The following is a 23,162-nucleotide window of genomic DNA, read 5'->3' as shown; positions in this document are numbered from 1 at the left end:
AAAAATATTTTTAAAACCATTTCTGGCAAGCTGTAAGAGGGGGGTTTCTACCACATGCTCAAGTCGAGGGCAGCATCATCTGGGTATTGTTCTCCTAAGTATAAAAAGGTGAAATGTGCCATTCCTAATTAAGTATTTGGTTTGCCAATGAGAGCAGATTTTCCAGGGGAAGGTAACTGTGACAGTCTCATCTACTGCACAATTTGACTCACTGAAGACAAAGTCCAGCTTTCTGGCCTTGTTTCTCTTAAGCTGCAAGATAATCTCAGTCATGACCCTCAAAAGAAGACTCAGCCCCAGTGACTTCAAATGTTATCGGTCATGAAATCACAGTTCCCTTTAAAATCCTGCAAAAGATTTGATTCCTTGACTTTCTGAGGAGGTGAATTCAACATGTTAAATTGACACCGTGTGAAAAGCTTTTATTTGTTCTAAATTTACCCCTGACTCCTGCCATGAGTGACCTTTTGTTTTCCTGTGAAGCAACCAAGGAAAAGCAAGAAAGCTAGCAGTGCCGCTCAGGTAAGCCTGGTGTTGCAGTGTTTTCCCTTTTCTTGTTCCTCTTCTCTTTGTAGGTAAACATCCAGGCTCCCATCTGCAAAATTCAGCCCAAGCTCCCACCACCTTGTCAAACTCTTCAAGGGAAACATTATTGCCTTAATTGCTTACACCAAATTTGCATAATGCTGAGTTCTGACAGCCACAGAAACGGGGATGCAAAAAGGAGATTAACAAGTGAGGCGCACGCTCAGCCAAGCCTGTGCAGTTTAAAAACGTGAGCAGAGAAGAATTCATTGGATGGGTGGGTTTGTTGTTTCAACTGCTCTCTGTCCCTCCCCAGGCCTCTCCATCCCACCTTCAGGTTTGTTTTTCATTTGCATGCATTGGTTCCTCGCATGTGCCCAGACTGTTAATTGGCATTCCCAGCAGAGCCCGCTCCAGGCCCAGGAAAGCTCAGGAGGCTCCAGTGCAGGAAGCTCCAGCCTAAACTGATTTAAAACAGCCTTGCCTCTACACTACACGCATCCAAACATTCCAAATGCTAACACTTCTAGGAAAGGCTGGACTGTGCCTCCCCCATCTTTGTGCTTTAGTGCTTTGCTATTTCTTCCAAACAAAATTGATTTTTTTTTTTTTTAATAGTTAGGTAGGCAGCTCCTCTCTGTGGTTCCCATTCATACCCTTGGCATGACTGCCAGCATCAGGGCAGAAGTCTGTGCCATTCTGTTCTTGGAGCACTTCAGTGACTTCCTGTTGTCTGCAGGTTAAGGAACCTCTTAGGATGGCTTCTAATCCTGATCCAGCCACCCCCACATTACTTTTTTATTTATTTATTTATTATTTTTTTTTTAAGTATATTTTATTGATTTTTACAGAGAGGAAGGAAGAGGGATAGAGAGCTAGAAACGTCGATGAGAGAGAAACACCGACCAGCTGCCTCTTGCACCCCTCCCCCTACAGGGGTGTGCCCGCAACCAATGTACATGCCCTTGAATGGAATCGAACCTGGGACCTTTCAGTCCCCAGACCGAATCTCTATCCACTGAGCCAAACCGGTTTGGGCTCCACATTACTTTTGTAAAAGGAAAATGTTCTGTTTACTAAGGCTCTTGCCCAGGAGATAAGAGAAACTGCATGCTAGTTCATTGCACTTCCTCTAACCAGCTGAAGCTGATGAAGTGCGTGAACTCAGAAGGACTCCTTCCCCCAAATCCCCAGACCTTGACTGGACCAAACCTGAAGTCTCCTTCCTTAGCCCACTGTGTAGAGACCAATGGACTCCTTCTATCCTTCCCAAGGTGCTAGCTTTTCGTGGTCAATTCGCATAAACATCATTCATTCTCACCTTCCATTACTTAGAAACCCCTAACATTCCCTCCTCAATGAATTACTCAGAGAATGACCTCATTGGTGTTGCCTGGCAAGTTAATAATCTCTCCTTCTCCCCCACAGTCTTTGATTAGTTCTCTGACACTTGCAACTCTGTTTTTGCCCCAGCTTCAATCACTTTATTACATATCCTATCAGCCAAGACTAGCCTGCTCCCATCTTCTACATCCTTTCCTTGACTCATTTCTACCAGACTGAATACTTACTTGCTTCAGTAACTCCTGCTTTACAAAACATTCCCTACTCACAAAGGAACTCCCATAGGATGCTGCGGCTTTTATCTTTTGCCCTGGAAGTCTCATCTCTTTGCAAGTTAAGCATCCAAGCCCCAATCCGTGTATAGAGGTACCACAAACGTTATCGAGGAGGAGAAACATGGAAATGTGTTTTTGTTGCTGAAGTATACAAACACAATTGATTTTTGTATATTGATTTTATATCCAATTACTTTCCTAAACTATTTCATAGTTCTAATAGTGTATAAATCTGCTTGTTTTATGTAGGCAACAATATTTTCTACAAATAATAATAGCTTTCCACTTTCCAATCATCACGCCTTTTACTCTCTTTCTTGTCTTGCTAAATTGGCTCTGAAGCTTTCTATATGATATTGTGATCAGAGTATCTTTGTATCCTTACTGATTTTCAAGGCAATATGTAATTTTACTATTAAATATTTGGCTATATTTTTAGTAAATTATTTTATAAGGTAAAAAAGTTCCTTTAATCCCAATTGGAAAATGTTTTTTATTAAAAATAAATATCAGAGTCTATATTTTTTTCTCAATTTTTTTTAATAGAAATGTCCTCACCAAATTCTACTCTATTGTTAGATGTGTATTTTTACTTTTTTCACCAGGCATATAGTTTTCTAATATTTTTCATACATGTTTGATTATTTAAGCCAATAAATTTCAAATTAAGGTGTCTTTTGCTGTGGTTTCGATATTTGTATATGTTCATATTTGAGGGGGGGGGGGGTCTCTGACTTGGGAGAAGTAAAAAGGTTAAGGTGAAACCCAAAGGAAAATAGTGAGCTAGTAGTTAGTTCTCAATCTAGAGTCTCAAACAGAACAAATTGACTTATAGATTTTATTTTTTGACTCTTCAGTTAATAGGACGCTGTTTAGAAATAAAGAATATGTACCTGGCTTTAGTGTCCCCTGTTTTGTTTATTATTATGATGATGATGATATGATGATAATTTGAAAACATAAATACATAGCATAGACCAGCAGTAGAGAATACTTCTAATAGTGAATGACTGAATGAAAAGTCAGAGATAGACAATCAAAAAGCAATAACCAAGATTGTACTAAGCAGATTGACTTTATAGTTGGCTAACACAGAAATATGAGAAAGCCAAAGGCTTCTAGGGTATTTAAAATAAACCCAGGAATCTAAAAGAGGATACAGTTCCCAGCCTGTGTTGCTCAGTGGTTGAGCATTGACCTTTGAACAGGAGGTTTCAGTTTGATTCCCAGTCGGGGCACATGCCCCAGTTGTGGGCTCAATCCCCACTGCGGGGTGTGTAGAAGGTAGCAGATCAATGATGCTCTATCATCATTGATGTTTCTATCTCTGTCTCCCTCTCCCTTTCTCTCTCTGAAATAAACAAAAGCATATTTAAAAGAGGATATGATAACTGACCAATAGTCACTGCTTAAATATGGTAGTAGGCAACAATATGCTGCTATTATGTACAATATATATGACTGAGTTCTTATTAGATGTCTCAGATATGGGCCCCAGACATAAAAGAACGAGTCACTCTGGTAAAACAATGACAATTAATTTGGGGCTAGAATTTATCTTAAAAAAAGAGGCCCATATCACTTCTTAATTAATTAGGATTCTGCTATCTGCCAGCCCTTATTTTCAGACATAAGCAAAATGTGAGAAATAAGCAGGAGAGAGATCACAGCAGAAAACCTTGGTTTTATGGGTTAAAGCCTGTGCCAGTATTCAGATTGTGCTTCCTCACGTGTAATAGATGAGAGAAGTCAAGTTACAATTTGATTCTGATTGTGATAAAGACTGAAAAGAATGCTAAGAGAGAAGGCTTCCATGCAATCCAGTGACACAGGATTTTATTGCTTGACAAAATTTGTTGAGCAGCCATGAGGAAATTCACAGCCTAGTACTTCTGGAAAATAATGAACTATGTGTGCTGTGATATCAAATAAATGGAAGTTAGAATTGAGAGAATGCTTATGATCAGCCAATTGGAAAGATGCACAGCATTCAGTTCTAGGTGCAAAGTAATTCAGGAGTGATGAGAAAGTTAAATTTTAAAGATACTAAAGGTGGAAGTTTCTTTTCATTTATGGCAATACTATAATGCTTCCTGATAAAGATCAAAATAAAAGGAAAAAGCAATTTTAAAGAGTATAGAGAGGTAAGTAATTGAGAAATATTCCATATCATATTATATTCTTCTGAGAATATTCACCATGCAATTTCACTTTTGTCATTTGCTCTATTAAAACAGAGATTTAATTTAGAGAATTTTGTTTAGAGATAAAATAAAACTTCAAAGTACCTGCAGAAGCAAAATTAACTTCAAAGACACCCTTCCAAGTTGATTTGATATTTTAAATACTTATTTAAGCATTTAATGACCATCTAACTAATATATAAAGCTTATAAAATCATAAAAACAGGTTTTTGGAGTTGCAAGTTCATATAAGTACCATTTCCTTACAGCATTCAGCACACTTCATCAGCTGGGTGAGTGTCATTCTGTGTGCATACGTTGGGAAGGAAGCAGCATGTACAGGAAACCTAACCTATTTGTCTCTTTAAGCACCAAGTTCAGCTGCTTTCCTGCACTAAGGGTATAACCTGTGAAAATGCAAAGATTGTAATATAAGTCTCATCAGTGAGAGTTTTAGCAATATGAATATTTTTAATGGATCACTTTGTAATTTGTGTATTTTTAACCTACGTTCAACAATTCTGAAGCCTTACTGTCTATCCTCTTTTAGAAGCCTGGCTGGTGTGGTACAGTGCTTGAGCATTAACACATGAACCAGGAAGTGACAGTTCTATTCACAGTCAGGGCACATGTCCGAGGTTTCAGGCTTAATCTCCAGAATAGGGCATGCAGGAGGCAGTTGATCAATGATTTTCTCTCATCATTTATGTTTCTCTCTCTTCTCTCCCTCTCCCTTTTTCTCTGAAATGAATAAAAACTATTTTTTAAAGCATTGTGAGGCATTTGCATTAAAGTATAAAGATTGCATACTAAAAAGAAAATGCTAAAATTATTGCTAGAACAAATTTTAAGCATATGAATTCATCAAAACAAAGTTGTTTTGTTTTTGAAAAAAAATGGAAAATTTACTGTCATTAAAAAAAAAAAAGCCAAAAACAACCAAGTAAGTAATTGCTGATGGATTGCTCTAGTCAACTACGAGATGTTTCCAATATACATTCTCCCTTCCATCTGTATTTGAGTTTTAGCTCGTCACTGATCATTCAAGGAAGACCCTATCACTCAGTCTTCCTTACAGTTGGATGCAATCATGAGACAACATTCTGGTGAAAGCAGTCTGAGTGAAGGTGATATTTGCCACTTCCAAGTTTGCTCTTTAAATTATTGAGCATGAAATGCCTTGGCACATTTCCAGGTCCCTGCTGCTGCAAGAAGGTGAGGAGGGGGAAAACTGCCTGGGTCAGAGAGACAGAGGCACTTACTGAAGATGTGAAGGCACCCTGATCAAGACCTCCTGTTTCTGAGTTGTTACCTGAGAGAGAAATGACCTTCTAATGCATTTGTGCCACTTTTTCCCTCCCACCCCTGGTATATTTTTTTTATAGACTCTCAGTCTGAACCCTCACTAATTCAGCTGCTGGGCAATTAGAAAGGTGAGATCAATTAGACAAAACTCCTTGAGTTGACTTTGAGGGAGATGGTGGGCATAGATTGTTCAGGAGAGTGTGTGTAGACACAGTGGTACTGTGATCAGGATAAACCATGGTAGTTGAGGATAAGTGGGTTGATTAAAGCAAAAGGTATTCACTAAGACATTGATAAATAGCAACCAAGTTGTCCTTCAGTAGGTGAATGGATATATAAACTGAGGAGTGTCTGGACAATGGAGTATTATTCAGGGCTAAGAGGACATGAGCTATCAAGCCATGAAAAGATATGGAGAGACCTTAAAATGAGCATTGCAAAGTGAAAGAGATCAATGTGAAAAGGCTACTCACTGTATGAACCCAACTATATGATATTCTGGAAAAGACAAAACTATGGAGACAATAAAAAGATCAGCAGTTAGTGGGATAGGAGGGACAGACAGAACACAAAGGATTTTAAAAGCAGTGAAAATACTCTGAATTATACAATAATGATGATAGATGTCACTACACATTTGTCCAACGCACATAAAATACAAAAACAGGAGTGACTCCTAAGGCAGACTACAGACTTCAGGTGTTGACCATGTGTCAGTGTAGGATCATCAGTTATAACAATTGTACCATTGTGATGGGGGTGTGTGTCGATAATGGAGGAAGAAGCCTTGAATGAATAGGGGCAGAAAGAAGGTAGCTGGAAAATCTCCTACTTACCTGTCAATTTTCCTGTGAATGTAAAACTTCTATAAAATAATGAAGTCCTGAAAATTTCCAATGTTCATTTAAATTCGGTGATTTTATATGTAAAGCACACCTCAATAAAGCCATTTTTAAAAAAAGAAACAACAAAGAAAATAACACAGAGGTGAATTACAAGGTTCAAATTATTGAAGAATCAAGGTCATTAAGCATTTCAGACAGTCCAAGAGATCACGTGCTCAACCTCCCTTCTCTAACATGGAAATATCCTGTAAAATCTGGAATAAGTAGCCATGCAATGGTTTCTGACTACCTCACACAGCGTCACCCCTGTTTACATAGATAAAACATTAGAAAACTCTTACTGAGGTGGATCTGAAATCAACTTATCCTTAGTTTCCAATCAGTAGTTCAAGATTTTTCCTTGCAAGTAAATTTAATCCTGCTACTATGTAACACACTTTGAAGTCCTGGTTTTTCATGTCCCCTTTAGCCTCTCTATTTTCAAATACACTTCCTCAGGGCTTTTAACTTGTCCCTTACCTCCCATGACTTCTAGGCTCATTGCCATCTGGATCAGAGTATAATGTGTCTCCTCCAGTGTGCTCATGCTCTTTAAATGTGTCCGGAATGGAATGGACCACCCTGGTATGCTCTGATGCGGACAGAGAAGGAAAGTGACATTCACTGTCCTTGTTCTGGGCAATGTGCAGCTTGTAATGAGCAGAGGATCAAATTAGCTTCTTGGTTTTTGCTTTGTTTTCCTAGTAGCCCTGCTTTGTTATCCAAAACCCATTACTTTTATGTCTTGTCTGAGATGGTATTGGCATGGGAAGCCTAAAAGCAGGGAGACAGAATATAACATTTTTATAATATTCTAATGCACGTGGTAAAGAGGAAGGAAGAGAAACAAGAAACTGTTTAGGAAAAAAGAATTAGTTGGCATATTTATGAATTGGATGTGAATATTTGGGGGGAAAAGTCACAGAAATAACTATGAGTTTAAAACAGAAGATATTTAGGGAGGAGTGTTGGGGAGGAGGAATTAGGAAGAGGTGAAGTTTCAATTCGTTAAAATGTTCACAGTTAGTTTCTGCTTTACTTGATGGGGAGAAGAGAGAAATAAACTACTTTGGAAATAGATCATGATCAGATGCAAAATGGGATGGGAAGAGGAGAATGCTTGTTCTTATGTACTGTTCAGAACCGTGATGGGAGCAGAACAGATGGTTTGGTGGTTAAGATAAGCACTTAAAGTGAGGCTGTTCTTATCCTAGGCTTATTTCAAACACCCAATTTTCTTGAATCTGCAATATGACATTGGAAATATCACAATCAGGAAGTTTTCAAATGCGATTTCTGGCACTTCCTGAGGCAGTTGTATTCCCCAAAAGACTTTTAATTAAGACTCGGGAGATTAATCCTCACTGCTGGTGGCTGTTGGGTATGAGCTCACACCTTCGCCAAACAGATACATTCCTGCAGGTAACTGAGCCAAAACACTTTAATATCAAGTCCCAAGGATTTATGGTTGTTTTCGAAACCAAGCCTGTAGAGCTCAAGGAATTATCCTTGAAAAAGTAAGATCTCACCCTCACAAAGTAAAGAAACTTGAAAAAGCATTCATGTTTCAGAAGACTGACTGGCAGCATACAACAATATGTATCTGGCTTCAAATTTCAGCCCTTCTAACAATGGGTAACCTTGGGCAAGTTATTTAAATCTTTTGAACTCTAGTTTTACAATTTGCTCATAAATGCAACATTCTTTATTCATTACTTCCAAATTCATTGTCTACTATCTTCTGCATAGATATCAAGACACAGTGTCTGCTCCAAGGAGTTTACATTCTAGTGGGAAGAAGCCATTGATTATAGTTTTCTATTCTCTTGTTTCAAAAGAGCTGCCATGTACCAAGTACTGTGCTAAACATTTTACATAATATTTGCTTATTTATTTCGCATAACAGCTTTATGAAGATAATATCTTCAGTTGCAAATGAGAAAACAGGATTAAAAAGTTTAAGTAATTTGCTTAGATTACAGTTTGAAATCAGGTAATTTCTAATTCTGTGCTATTGTTTATAGCCTCTGTACCACACTGCTTACATCTGTCTAGGTGCTGGTGTGGGGGGTTGGAAGGAATCTTGAGAACCATGGCAGGCTCCCATCCCAGGCCATAAGACAGGGATTAGTAACATTTAGTTCATAGGGTTTATTCCCAGAGAGGTTCAGATGAAAGAACAGCACACTTGAAAACTAGTGCAAAGCATGTCTAGTCTGAAACTCTCCCAGCATTTGAAGATGTTACTGAGCGATCTGATAATGTATGAAAGACTAGGGCATGTGGAACACAAGGTCTGGGTACTCAGGAGTGGGAGGTACATGTGGGGACTTGGGAAGGGACGGAAGAAGAAGAATGGGAACCCTTCCTTCCATGTAGTCACCTTCCAAGAGCAGTAGAGCCCCCAAAATGTGGGGAAGTCTGACTTTTCCAACATGTCTTAGATTCAGGAGAAGGAAGATGCAGACCAACTATGTAATTGATCCCAGAAGGACACAATATGGATCAAATGTCAACCTATTACCTCTGGAGCGCAACAGTGATAACAGGCTTTATCTGATGAGCTGTTTTAGAAGGTACAGAAACAGTGGGTTTTGTTGGTTATCTGTTACAAAAATACACTCACAATTGTATTGTTTAAATTAAAACTCTCCTTGCCACCACTGCATCTCCTTTCTCCCATCATCTTGCCAACAGTTTTGATGTGGATTCGGCAAATTTGCTTCTCAGTGTCACAGCAGCAGCACAGAGGTCTCTGTGCTCTGCACCCAGCAGTACTGCGTGGATTTCACTGATAACCTCCCACCACCCGGCCTGCACCTCTCTTCCTCCTGTTTTCATTTGTAAAACGATGTCATCAGTCTTCAGCTTTTTAACTTTAATTTGAGTGGATTCAAATGCCTTACTAGTAACCGTTTATGTTTCTGCCCTCCAGCCCTAGTAGTAAAAGAATAATCTTTTAATAGTCTTGTCATTTGCCCTGTTATTTGCATATATGGGTGTATGTATATCTCTACATATATATGCATATACCGTGTGTGTTTTTTTTAGTCCTCAGCTAAGGGTATTTTCATTGATTCTAGTGAGAGAACAAGAGGGGGGAGAGGGAGACAGAAAAACATCTATGTACAACATTTATCGGTTGCCTTCTGTTGCACCCCGACTGGGGATGGAACCCACAACTGAGGTATTTGTCCTGACGAGGAATTGAACCCACAACCTTTTGGTGCATGACATGATGCTCCAACAACTGAACAACTGAGCCATCCAGACAGACATACACTGTATGTTTTTATATGAAATATATATATATATATATATATATATATATATATATATATCTCCACACACACACAAGATAATTCTAAAAGGAACAAAGCACCAATAAAAGAGGGACACTGACAATAGAAGGGGCTCAGTTGGAGCAGAAGCTCAATGTGGGGAAATGTCTAATAGAGAATAATTTATTAGTCACTGGAAAGGAGAGACTTAGAGATATTTTGTGCTGCCTCACAATAAAGAAAGTAGATGGTTTGATACACCACCATCTTTGTTCTATCAAGCATTGAGGTTTGCTGGGTTATGAACAGCCATTATGGCTTCTCTGGCTTCAGACCTTTAAGAGTTTCAGGATTTGTATTTATCAAACTAGAACCGGGGAACGAGATAAGGGATTTGGGGCTCACTTATCCACCGCTGCAATCAAGCAGGATGGAGAACATCTCTGACATGAGCAGGATGAGCAGCCATTCTGTGATCAAAGAAGTACTAAATGAGATTCAGGAAGCACGGTTTCAGTTCTGACCCTGAGACTAAAGAAATGGGGAAACAAAAATACTCCAAACATTTGTTTAAAATACTGAAACTACTTATTTACAGATACTACTTCCTTTTATCTTAAAACAGCATATATAAGAGTTTTGATGACCCTATTTTATAAACAAAGATATTGACATTCAGCAAGTTAATTAAATTGCCCAACTTAACAAATCTGATAAACTAATGAAGGCAGGTTTGAGATCAAGGATCTCAGGATTCCAAATTACAGCCCCCTCTACTCTCCCACTTCACCTTCTAACCAGCTAGGGAAGCCACTCAACCGTTCCACCTGTCTGAACCTCCAGGGGTTTGCCTGTATAATGAGATAGCTCACAGAGATCAGTTGTTTGCAAGTGTGTGGGACGGGGGTGGGGGCTGTATGCATTTCATATTTGAGAGATAGAGAGAGGCAGAACCTTCAGGATCACAATATCTTACACAGAATTTTGCTATATGTAACAGATACCAGCAGAGCTATGCTGACTGAGGCACTGATAAAGGCCCTGCTATCTTATTCCCTCCATCCCTACTGTGACCCTGAAGAGATGCCGAGAGACACATAACTTAGCAGAGAGCAATCTGAAAACATCTTTGTAACATTCGGTGAACAACTATAAGAGTGGGATAAAAGCAGGTTTACAGTTATTCAAAAGGAAAATCAATCTATACTAATAAAAGAGTAAATGCAAATTGACCATACCTTCACAACACCCACCAGCCAATCAAGAGTGAGTATGCAAATTAACCCTACAAAGATGGGAGTTAATTTGCATATCAGGTACCAAGCCACCAGGGGCAGGCATTTTGAACTGCTTCAGCCACTTTGGACCTCTGGGCATCATGCAAAGATGGGAAGGGGGAAAGACAGCTCTGGGCTGGAGCAAAGGTGGTGCTGGCAGCCAGGATAAGGAAGGCCAATTCTTGGATGAATCTTTATGTGTTGGGCCTCTAGTATATATATAAAAGCATGATATGCAAATTGACTAGATAGCTAAATGACTGGTCAGCTATGATGTACACTGACCACCAGAGGACAGACACTCAACACAGGAGCTTCCCCCAGCCCACAGGCTCTGATTGCACGATGGGGCACTGGGAACTCAGGGTAAGTGGCGGTGGACAGAGGGTGACTTGAGGCAGAGGTTTGGGGGCAGGGCTGACTGCCAGCAGCTGGGAAGATCAGCCTTGATCACAGGTCAGATCTAGGGATCCTAACCATGCACAAATTTCATGTGCTGGGCCTCTAGTAATAAAATAATTAATCAATAATAATAATAGAATAAACTTTGTGTTTCAGCTATTCACCATTGCAAACCTACTGTGCCCCACCTTGTATTTTTGTGTAGTGGAGTGCAGTTAGCACAGTGATGCTTTTTTTATTTTATCTTTTAATGTTTTTATTGATTTCAAAGAGAATCAGGGAGATGGAGAGAGAGATATAACCATCAATAAAGAGAGAGAAACATTGATAGGCTGCCTCCTACATGTCCCCTACTGGGGATCCAGCCCCAAACCTGAACTTGTGCCTTGACCAGGGATCCAATTGTGCTCTCCTGGTTCAAAGGCTGATGCTCAACCACTGGGTCACACAAGCCAGGCAGACTTCACCTTTTCTGTTGCTCTTCCTCAAAAGTCTGATTGGTCACAGTTTCACAGTGTGAAAATTCATTCAAAAGGTAATGATTACGCATCTATTATGCACTGTGTCTGAGGAGACACTGCAACTCCGTGGACTCATCACCACTGGAATTGGCAACTGCTTCTCTTTCTGGAAGAAGGGTCTGTAATAATGGGTTTGTACAACCCTCCAACATGGATTCTAGCTCTAGCTCCAACTCGGAGCTGTGTGATTTGGGCACCTTGTCTCTCTCTGGTGTGGTTCCTTATTCATAAAATGAGTGTGATCCCTGAGACCTCTCCAAGCTCTCCCAGCATCTGATATTATACCTCTTTTATAACTTCAAAAATACAATTAGATACTTGTTTATTCCCATAGCACTGCATCCTATGGGCTGACAGTTGCCTGCCATGGATGAAGTTACTGTTTAATGACTGTTTATTTGGAGCTCATTTAAAAAATTTTAAGTATCCTCTTTAGGGCATAAACACATTTATATATCAAGCTATTTAAATGTGAGACAGGAAAAGGATTAACCTCATTTTCTTTTCTGATTATGTTGGTTGGACTTTTGGTGTGAGTGTGAAGTTGTGTGACAGGAGCTATGTTTGAGTTTTGGGCTGTGAACAGTGTATACTGGGGCATAAGGAAAGGAAGAAAAGATGATTTTGCAGAAGCCTTAATTCTGCTGTTCTGTTCTCTTCTTTTCTTTTCATTTTCTTTTTTTTTTTTTTTGTCTCATCTTTTCTCTTCTCACCTATTTTTTTAATGGACTTCAGGGGTTTTTCCACAGAAATCCCCTATTCAAAATACATAAACTGCATAAAGGGTAAAATACTCTCTTGTGTAACAGACACAATGCAATGCATGCAAACTAAAGAGCCTATTAGCCTAGATTTGTTTTTAATGTTTAACAAATAGCAAATACTGGGGAGGTTGAGAGTAAAAGGTATTCATACCGTTTGGTGACATTGTAAAATATATAACTTGTTGGATAAGTAATAGAAGTTCCAAAAACAGAATGACATTCCTGGTTACACTAGCCTAGAAAGGACAAACATAATTGTATTCATCCCTTCACCAAATATTTATTAAGCACTTACATTAGACCTGAACTGTTTAAATGTGTCAAAAAATTAACTGAAATTTATCCATAGTAATGAAAAATTAGAACCAATCTAAATGTCCAAAAATATAATTTTCTGGTGCAGCATATAAATTCAGTCAAATATTATGAAGCCACTTAACATTGAAATATGTAAGAATTGAAAACTACTGAAAATGTTTAGACTATATTACATGAAAAAGCAAACGACAAAATGAGTTTGCCATTAGTATATCAACCATGTAAAATACATGTTCATTTGAACAAAGATTTGAAAGAAATATGAAAAAGTTAAAATTAAAGTTTTATGAAAGCGGTGCTCTTATACATTATCCTTTGGGAGATTTGGTATTTAACGTAAATATTACCACACTTTTGTTTAACATTAAGAAAAGGGTCGCATTCCCTAATGATACAGTGTGCATGCGACAGCATTTAGCTACCAAGACTGCTTAAGGTGTACGGTGATGCCAATCCCACAATGTGGCTGCCTGAGGTCTGACCCTGCCTGCATACCAACTGCATGGACGATTGTACAACCCTTTGGAAACTGCTGATGCTTTCATAGGCCTAATTCTTTCTCGAGGGGGATATTTGAAAGTGGTTCCTTTGCTGATTTCATAAATTTTCTTCTTCAAACTTTTCCCCTCAGTCTCTTTTTAATGAACTTTCTTTAAAAAATAAAAATCCTTCCTCAAGTGCCATGCTGTAGTACTACCTGTGGGTATGATCCCCCTTGTGAGGATGTCAAATTTAATTAGATTGTGCTCTCTGTTACTTAAAGACTCAATGAGGCTTATGACTCCAAGACTGTAACCTCCCTACCAGGCTCCCGGGTCAGCTCTTTCAAGGAACAACTATTCGTATTATCCAACCATAATTATTTTAAACCATTCCCAGAAAATAATAAAAATAGTAATGCTTCCTTAATTAGACCCTTCACCAGAGGACTTCTAAGCATTTTAGTGAAGATTTCTTCTTCACTCAGTCATTTGCATAATACATCCAAGAAACAGGTTAGCAATATTAGAAAGCATATTTGAAAAGAAGGCCTTCCTTAAAAAAAAAGAAAGAAAAAAAAAGGACCCAAAATGGTATACACTCATTCTCAGTTTCTTTTCTTCTTTTAATAACTTTTCAACTCACTCATAGATTCCAATGGAATATGACAAAAGATAGAGAACCCAGAACTAGATAACACAATAACATTTGGTTTAAAAAACAAAAGGCAAGAAGATAAAAAGGATATATTTTTCTGGGCCCAAAATGTTCCTTATCATCTGAAAAGCCTGTTCAATTTCTAGCTCCTCATTAATCATTCTGGTCTATAAAGTGCCTGTAAACATGTAACTAAGGAAGCAAAACATGACAGTAACTCTGAGACCTGAGCAAAAGCTTGTCCACCTTACAGAAGTCAAAGGCACAAAAGAAAAGGTAGCCTTTGATCCCTCACTATAGACACCCTCCTCCAGTCCATTTAGCTTAAAGCAACACTTGTGAGCCCATGTTGCTCTGATGGTTCCGCCAGCCCTAGCCTGACCTTTGGAGTTAGTCCCTGGCTATTTTGTTCACCATACATACCCAGCAACTAGGACAGTAGGTCTGGCCTCTAGGAAGTGCTTAGTATTAATTCATATTTGTTAAATGAATAAATCTCTAGTAGTTTTGATTTATTGATCAGAAACAGATTTTCTCAGCTTATAAATTAAATACTTTGCCCAATGAATAGACTTTAATAGTAATTTGAACAAATCAGCTGTCAATGATATATTAGAAATCATTTAAGGAAAATTTGAATATGGACTATTTCGTGGATACAATTGACCGCCAATTGAAAAATGGTGCAGTCACTATGAAAAACGTTATTAAGTTCCTAATTTTTTTTTTTTAATAAAACTGCCTTATGACTCAGCAATTCCACTTCTGGGTATTTATCTGTAGAAATCCAAAACACTAATTAAATATATACATGCTCCCCCATGTTCACTGCAGCATTATTTACAACAGCCAAGAATTGGAAGCAGTCTAAGTCCCCATCAATGGATAAGTGGATAAAGAAAATGTGGTACATTGTACAATAGAATATTATTCAGCCATAAAAAAAAATGAAATCTTCCTATTTGCAACATGGATGGACCTAGAAGGTATTATGCTCAATGAAATAAGACAAAGAGAAAGAAAAATGTCATATGATTTCACTTAGTATATGTAGTTTGACCAGTAAACAATTTATGGGTTTTTCTAATTCTCCTCCCAAACTTCCTCAGCTGCTCTAAGGAACATCAACCACGAATCCCCATACACCCTTATCCCACTGTCCTGAATGTTAGGCACCTGGTTCATAATCACTCATGGTTTTGTAGGGGTGTCGAACTCAATCAGAGAAGGGGCCAAAATCTAAAATCCAGCCTAAATCGCGGGCCGAATGGTTTACTGAACAGTCATAAACTGTCATTGTGATGGAAACGCAGCGGAGTGCAGTGATGACAGTGTGGTGCGGGCCACATTGCAAGGCCTGGCGGGACAGATTTGGCCCGCGGGCCTTGTGTTTGACACATGTGGTTAGAGAGTCAAGTCCTATTCTCAGAGAAGAGCCTGTCTCCTCAGTTTCTGAAAATAGTTGATTGTTACCCGAGAGAAAAAACACTGAAGTTTGACAAATTGCCATTTAGTTCACTTCTACTAGAAGGTGATCCCAGCATATTACATGTTCTTTTGGTACTCCTTGGTTCGCTCTCATCCCATTGCTGACCTTTGCTGGAGGGACAGAGCAGTTCATTTACCCTGTTTTATCAGCAGAAGCTGTTCTCATAACTGTCTCACTGTGATAGCATCCTCTGGCCTATAGAACATAGCATTTGATCACGGAGGAGTCACTCAAGGCCCCAGTAACACCTAGAGCACTCCCTTGCCTCAGTCAGTGACATCTAGCATCGGCTATTCATCCGATTATGGCCCACATCCTTGCAAAAGTTTATGTTAGAAGTTTTAATCCCTTCCAGGGTTGTTATTTTATTTATTTATATATTTATTTATTTATTTATTTATTTATTTATTTATTTATTTATTTATGTCTATGTATGTACTCCACCCCTTAACAAATTTAAATACCCCCCTCCCCCCCCAAAAAATATACATCAGTGTTTTATCCTAATTATTTCTTTCATTAGCACCAATAAACTTAAAGGGTCCTTCTGGAGAGTGAACCTTGGGTTTGCCATTCTGTTCCAAGTTCCTCTATACCCAGCCCTTTATAGTGTGGTATCTAAATAATCACAGAGTCACTTGTTTAGGAGTCATGAAATGACTGCTATATTGTGAACATTTCCCAGTATAGAACCTTCTCATCTTTCTGGTTTTAATTTAACCAGTCATCTTACCTAACCACCCAATCTAAGGAATATCTACCAGGCATGTTTTCATCATAGAACTAGTCAGAATATCTATTTATATAATATGTATGGGTTAAAACTTACTTCTCTTACCTGATTCCATACACCAGGTACATATCAAACAATAAATATTTGTTAAGTATTCCTAGCATAATATGTATTCAAAGTGAAAGTTCAAATTTACCCTGCTTAACTGGTCTTATTTATTTATTTATTTATTTATTTATTTATTTATTTCAAAGCTATTTCCCCTTAAAATATAATTATCTCTCTTGTTCTCTATTTTTTGCTTATTCTTTCCTATCTTTCTTACTTATTATCTTGTTCCTTCTTTCCTCTTTTCTTCTCTTTTCTCTGCTACCCTTTTAATGAAATTTATGAATGACACCTCACATATAAACAATTTAAATGATAATTGGTTCACCTTTTAAAAGATTATAACTTTCAATCATATGATTTTGCTTAGCATGGTAATAGCTGTGATTTTTAAGTCTTATAAAAATTTAGTCATGCTGATATTGGTTCAAAGGAGAATAATGATAAAGCATTCAACATTCTACTAATTCATATTGATCATGTAGCTATCTAAGCACATTGATACATATTTGCACATAAAAAGCACAATCTTGGAAAAAGTAATGTAAGCCAGGTCAAAGAGACAAAATATGAGATGTGCGAAATTAGTAGAGTCTGCCTTCAAATGGGAAAGAACATCATTCCTGTCTGTTTTTATAAATTTAATGTTTTTTTTCGAATCTTCCTTATTGTATGTAGGCGCCAGTCTTTCTAATATTCATCCAAACTCTTGGGGAGGTGCCACAGTATTATAGAATATATCCTTTCATAGAGCCTCCTGTGATAGCATTAATGGGAAATCAATGTTGCCAAGGCTAAGTGATACATTAACCATCATTTGTTTTAAGTGTTTGCTTTTCTTAAATTTATTTCAGAGAGAGGAAGAGAGAGATAGAAACATCAGTGATGAGAGAGAACCAAAGATGAGTTGCCTCTGGGTATGTGCCCTGACTGGGAATCAAACCATGACCTCCTGGTTCATGGGTTAACCCTCAACCACTGAGCCATGACAGCTGGGCCATTAACAATTGTTAAAGTATACCAAGTATGGAAGAGACACATTTAAATGTACAACTTCATCATTAGTAACCCAAGACTATTTCAGTTCAGGTTCTAGACTTAAGTTTTAGTTCAGATTTCACTATTAATCATGTCACTTTGGTCAAAACATTGAACTCTTTGAGCCTCACCTTCTTTATTTGTAAAATAAAGATAAAAATTAATTATTTATACAGAAAGTACTCAAATAATAGCTATTACTATTATTGTGATTTTCAACACCATTGCTATATTATTTTTTAATAATTTTTTATTGTTCATATTATTACAAATGTTCCTTTGCCCCTCCACCCCCCTCCATTGCTCACCTCCACCAGGTTCCCACCCCACCCTCTGCTCTTTCCCCACCCCACATTGTCCTCATCCATAGGTGCACAGTTTATGTTCAGTCTCTTCCTACATCCGCCTCTTCCCTTTTCCCCAACAATTGTCAGTTCACTCCCCTTCCAAACCTCTGATTCTATTATATTCAACAGTTAATACTGTTTATCAGATTTTTTTTTAATTTCCTTGGTTTTTAGATTCACTTGTTGATAGTTACGTATTTGTTGTTCATAATTTTTATCTTTATTTACTTTCTCTTCTGAATGAACCCCCTTCAGCAATTCATATAATTCTGGTTTGGTGTTGATGAACTCCTTTAGCTTTCTTTTATTAGTGAAGCTCTTTATGTGACCTTCGATTCTGAGTGATAGCTTTGCTGGATAGATTATCTTTTGCTGTAGGTTCTTACTATTCATCACCTTGAATATCTCTTGCCTTTCCCGTCTGGCCTGCATGGTTTCTGTTGAGAAATCAGCTGACAATTGTATAGGTGCTCCTTTATAGGTAACTACCTTCTTTGCTCTTACTGCTTTTAATATTCTCTTTTTGTCTTTTGCTCTTGGAATTTTAATTATGATTTGTCTTGGTGTGGTCCTCTTTGGATTCCTTTTGTTTGGAGTTCTGTGCGCTTCCTGAACTTGTAAGTCTAATTCTTTCACCAGGTGGGGGAAGTTTTCTGTCATTATTTCTTTTAGTATGTTTTCGATATCTTGCTCTCTCTCATCTTCTGGGACCCCCATAATTCTGATGTTGGTTTGCTTGAAATTGTCCCAGAGGTTTCTTACATTATCTTCAATTTTCTGGATTCTCTTGCCTTCTATCTTCTATGGAGAGTGTCTTCTGGCTCTTTATGTTCCAAATCTTTGACTTGATTCTTGCGATCTTCCATTCTGTTTTTAGGACTCTGTATAATACTTTTTATTTCAGACAATGTATTCTTTATTTCTTGTTGATCCCTTATCATTTCTTGTTGATCCCTTATCATTTATTGTTGATTCATTATTAATTCTAGTTGATCTCTTTTCATATCCTCATAGGTCTTATCGATCTTTTCTAGGAAATTCTTGAAAAACCTTATAAGCGTAGATTTGAACTCTATGTCCAGTCGCTTTTTGTCCTCCATTTCTTTGGTTTGTGATCTATTTCGTTGTCACATTTCACAGCTACAGATGGGGCGGAGTTTCAGGGTGGAGCCTACAGCCTTGGCTTCCCTCAGCCCCACCCTATGTGGCTCCTGGGTCTCAGGGTCCTTCAGTACTCGTTGCAAGCGCCTCTGAGAGAAAGGTGCCCTCGATTTTCACCTGCTACCAAACAGTCTAGGCTCTCCCCCAATGAGCCCAGAACTGGGGTTCAGTTCAGTTGGTAGTGGGATTGGAGGTGGCGTTCAGAGCAGTCTGGAGCCCCTGTCTCCTTCCCGCCAGGGCAATTCCACGGCACAGCCCACTGTCCCTTCTCTGCGCGCAATGTGCGTGCTGCAGGGACCTCCTTTCGCAGCTCCCCCGGGGTTCCGCCTTACAGCCCAGCTCCCTGTGGATAAGCCTGGGTCCAAGGGGTCTGGCCTAGAACTGGGGTTCAGAGCAGTCAGAACTGGGGCCCAGCACAGTCGGAGCTTTTATCTCCTTCCTGCTAGGGAATGCCAGCCCGGCACTCAGCTGCCCTCCTCTCCTGCTCAGTCCTCTCAGTGTGCGCCTTGTGTCTCTGTACCTTAGGCTTTTACAGCTCCTCCGCACTTCCTTCTGGCTTTCTCCTTGCTTCTCATTGTAGAATTTCCAGTCAGTCGACTTTCCTATAGTTCTGGGTAATGTCCATTTTATATTTTAGTTGTATTTTATTGAAATTGTTGTGTGCGGCTGCGGCTAGGTGTTTACCTGGGCAGCCATCTTGGATTCTCCTCCATTGCTATATTATTGTGGTATCAGTGGTGATTACTTTGTTCCTGTTAAGTGTGAAAAGAATTTGCCAAAATAGGAGAGATCAATTTTAAGTGCTATCAATATGAAAAACATGTCAAGTAAAGCAAATGTGGATACAATAAGAAAACTAGCACAAATTTTCAAAAGAAGATTAGCATTAATCCATGAAGGAAGCTAGGGTCTTTAGGATAAGCAGGTAGTATATTCAATATCTCATCTAGTATTTCCTGCAGGTTCTTCAAATGATAACCTGAAGTACTGCTTGGGAAATATCAGCTCTATCACCTTGCTCTAGGGTTCAGGACATTCAGTGGGATTTAATAAGTATAAAATGTTTGACAAATTTCAATCCAAATAAATGTCAACATTTTTTTTATAAAAAGTTGAATAAATCCAGCAATTAATTTCCTCTAATTTTACCCCCATTATGATTTGTAAGCTTCTTCATGGAAATTTCACAATCAAAAGACACAAGAACTCCTTTTAAAAAATGTTTTCTTGGGGGGATTATGGTCTTTTTTTTTACCAAATGAAAATATTGAGAGAGAAAAATAAACAGAAACATTTGCCTTTCACATTATCAAGATTTTACACAATTCATTTACTTTTTAAGAAAAACAAAAGGAAATCTAGAAGTTATAATGTATTCTCAGAGTATCTACAAATGAAATCTAAATTCTGATCAATGTCAATATCAGAGCTAAAATTAACTGGAAATTCCTGCTTATTTAAAATTTTGATAGGCTAGGGATAAATTTGCTAGTTGGATAGCACTGAATAGCCCTCTTGGATACCAACAATTACAGGCAATTTCCAATGTACAAAGGAAACATTCCAAAATTCCATTTATAATTCAGTCATTTGAAACTGGCAACATACTTTCTCCATAGAAAGTCTTTCATAATTTGTGGTTAAGTTCATACATAAGGCCACAAATGCTACTTCTACATAAAATCATTATGAAGATTTTATAACTATAGAAGGAAATGAATTAATATTTACTCTTTCAATAATAAAATTCTACATGGCACTAAAATGCATTATTTTATATTTATTTGAAATTTATGGATTGGATAAAAGGATGGTAAAACTCAAAAGGGAAGATAGCTTATGTCTCTGGTTGGTTCTGAAATAGATGTTAGGGGATCTTTAAGGCCTTTGGTAGTTATTAGGCCTGATTCTCTTTTTCCCTGAATAATTTCAGATCTTACAAGTGGTACAGGTAGGTTTTCAATGACCAGTTATTGACTAAAAATATATAATGGAGAGATAAAAAGGAGGTTACTGAATTACAAGGAAATGGAGATATAAGGGAAGGGTTTTAATAAGCATTTAGAAATGTCTAGAAACATAGGAGGTCATCTGGGAGGAAATTATTGAGCTGTATGCAGAGGATGATAAAGGTTTAGGATTGTGTATAATCCTTTGGCAGCAGGTTAAGAAAATGTTGGGGCAGAAATAAGGGAGTACTTGTTCTAGGAGCCATCTACAGAGTGGTAGAAATATTTCTTCCTAGCATTTTGTTTAGCAAATGAGAATGCCCATACGTTGCAAGAGGGTAAACACTTAGAATGCTCTGTTGCGGTGTACTTATTGAGACTTTCAAGCTTGTGGATAGAAAGAACACTTTTGTTTGTCTTTTGCAGGTTAATATGCAAATGTTGGCCAGTGCTGTCCAGCCATGTACTAGGTATTGGGTTTTGGCATTTTAGCACATCATGAGACTGCTTCTTAATTTGTAGCAAAAAGAAAATGGATGGTATAAAAAGGGCATTTGATATTATATTCATCCATGCTGTAGTGTTATGCCATTGCAGCTTTTTTCGTTTATTTCAAAATTTGTTTGATTTTTAGGTTCCCATTTGACAGTAGACCCAGCAAGAAGTCCAGAGAGACACTATGAAGAACCTTTCCTTGTAATACAACAGTGTTTCCCTTAGTCTATAGACTCTGTCACTTTCAATTAAACAGTGGCTCAATCAGCATGAAGACAGCCTTCAGATTTTTGCCATTGAAAGGTCTCTCCTTTGTGACTAAGCCTTCCCCAGCTGTTGAGAAGTTCACCAATTGCTGCCTCAGCTCCTTGGAACCCACTCAGCTTGCAGGCGCCAATGCATTTACTGTACTGGTAATTAATGCTGTTAACTTTGTAATTAAAAAGAAAAACTTTTTTGCCTTTATGCTCAGAATGATAATGCTGCAAGTAAAAATTAATTAAAATGAGATGAATTGCCTTCAGTTAAACAAAATGAAAGGAGAAAGGGAGGGATAAGGGGAGGAGAACACTGACTAAGAGTTTGTAGCCTTATTAGTGAAGCAAACCAAGGGAGGATGGGCTTTAAATTTTCTCCTGATTCTTTTTCTTTTGTGTCACAGTCTGGGCTAATGGAGCCAAAACCATCAGTTGATGAGGGGGACACAAACATTTCTGCATTTCTTCCATTTAGCTATGGGTCTCTATGAGGACTACACACGTAAACGCCCATGTTTGTTTAAGCCCCCCTTTCAAATTTCTCCTATTGGTCTGTTTGAAGTAATGAGCTGTGAAATTGGCTCTTATGTAATTATTAATTAGATCTGAGGCCTGATTTTTTTTTTTTTTTAACACTTGATGCAGTAAAAAAGTCTGATTCTTTTTATGGGACAAAGTCCTGACAAATTCAATCACTGATCATAACATAGTTTGAGTGAGAAAAATCTGACTTCTCCCCGCTCCGAAGTACAGGCCTGCTGAGAACCAAATTCTTCATCATCCACTCATTTTTCTAAATTTAGCCTCCCATTTCTATCAGAGGGTCATAGCTTCTTCTTTTTTCCCATTTTAATTTTTTTTCCCAAATTGCATTTGACATTCAGTATTATATTAGTTTCAGGTGTACAGCATAGTGGTTAGACATTTACATAAGCTACAAACAGATCTCCCATAAGTCTAGGGGCACAGCTTCTTTCTCATTAGTGTCATGCAACAGTGTCCTACACTTCATGCAGGAATAGCAATCAATTAATCAATAAACATGTGCTTAAAGAAATCCAAGTGTGAACCTTAGGATTATGTCAGGGACTTCAAGGGCCATGGACACAGTGAAAAACATAACCCTGATGTCAAAGAATTAATACATTCACTAGGAAAAAAGAAAGCTAAGGTACACAAAACAGTTATAGGTGGACAATTGAAGGCTCATGGCTCTGACACTCAGAGTAAAATGAGAGTCTGTGGAAAGGGAAGGGACACTGAGAAGGAAGTGAGTATGGATTTCATGGAGAGAATGAACCAAAAGAAGGGAGCAGAAATCAGGCCTCAGATCTAATTAATAATTACATAAGAGCCAATTTCACAGCTC

The 23,162-nt window shown here is 38.1% G+C and overlaps 1 protein-coding gene across 3 annotated transcripts in view; it reads right to left on the bottom strand.

Moving 5' to 3' along the window:
- LOC118724837 (limbic system associated membrane protein) overlaps nt 1-23,162 on the bottom strand; it is a 625,625-nt gene that overhangs the window by 403,175 nt on the left and 199,288 nt on the right. The gene's annotated exons all lie outside the window — the stretch shown is intronic.

The sequence above is a fragment of the Pipistrellus kuhlii genome, unplaced genomic scaffold (assembly GCF_014108245.1).
Source record: "Pipistrellus kuhlii isolate mPipKuh1 unplaced genomic scaffold, mPipKuh1.p scaffold_m20_p_2, whole genome shotgun sequence".
Taxonomy (NCBI): Eukaryota; Metazoa; Chordata; class Mammalia; order Chiroptera; family Vespertilionidae; genus Pipistrellus; species Pipistrellus kuhlii.
Note: the sequence above shows the minus strand (reverse complement) of the source record. Positions and strands in the feature narration are given on the sequence as shown.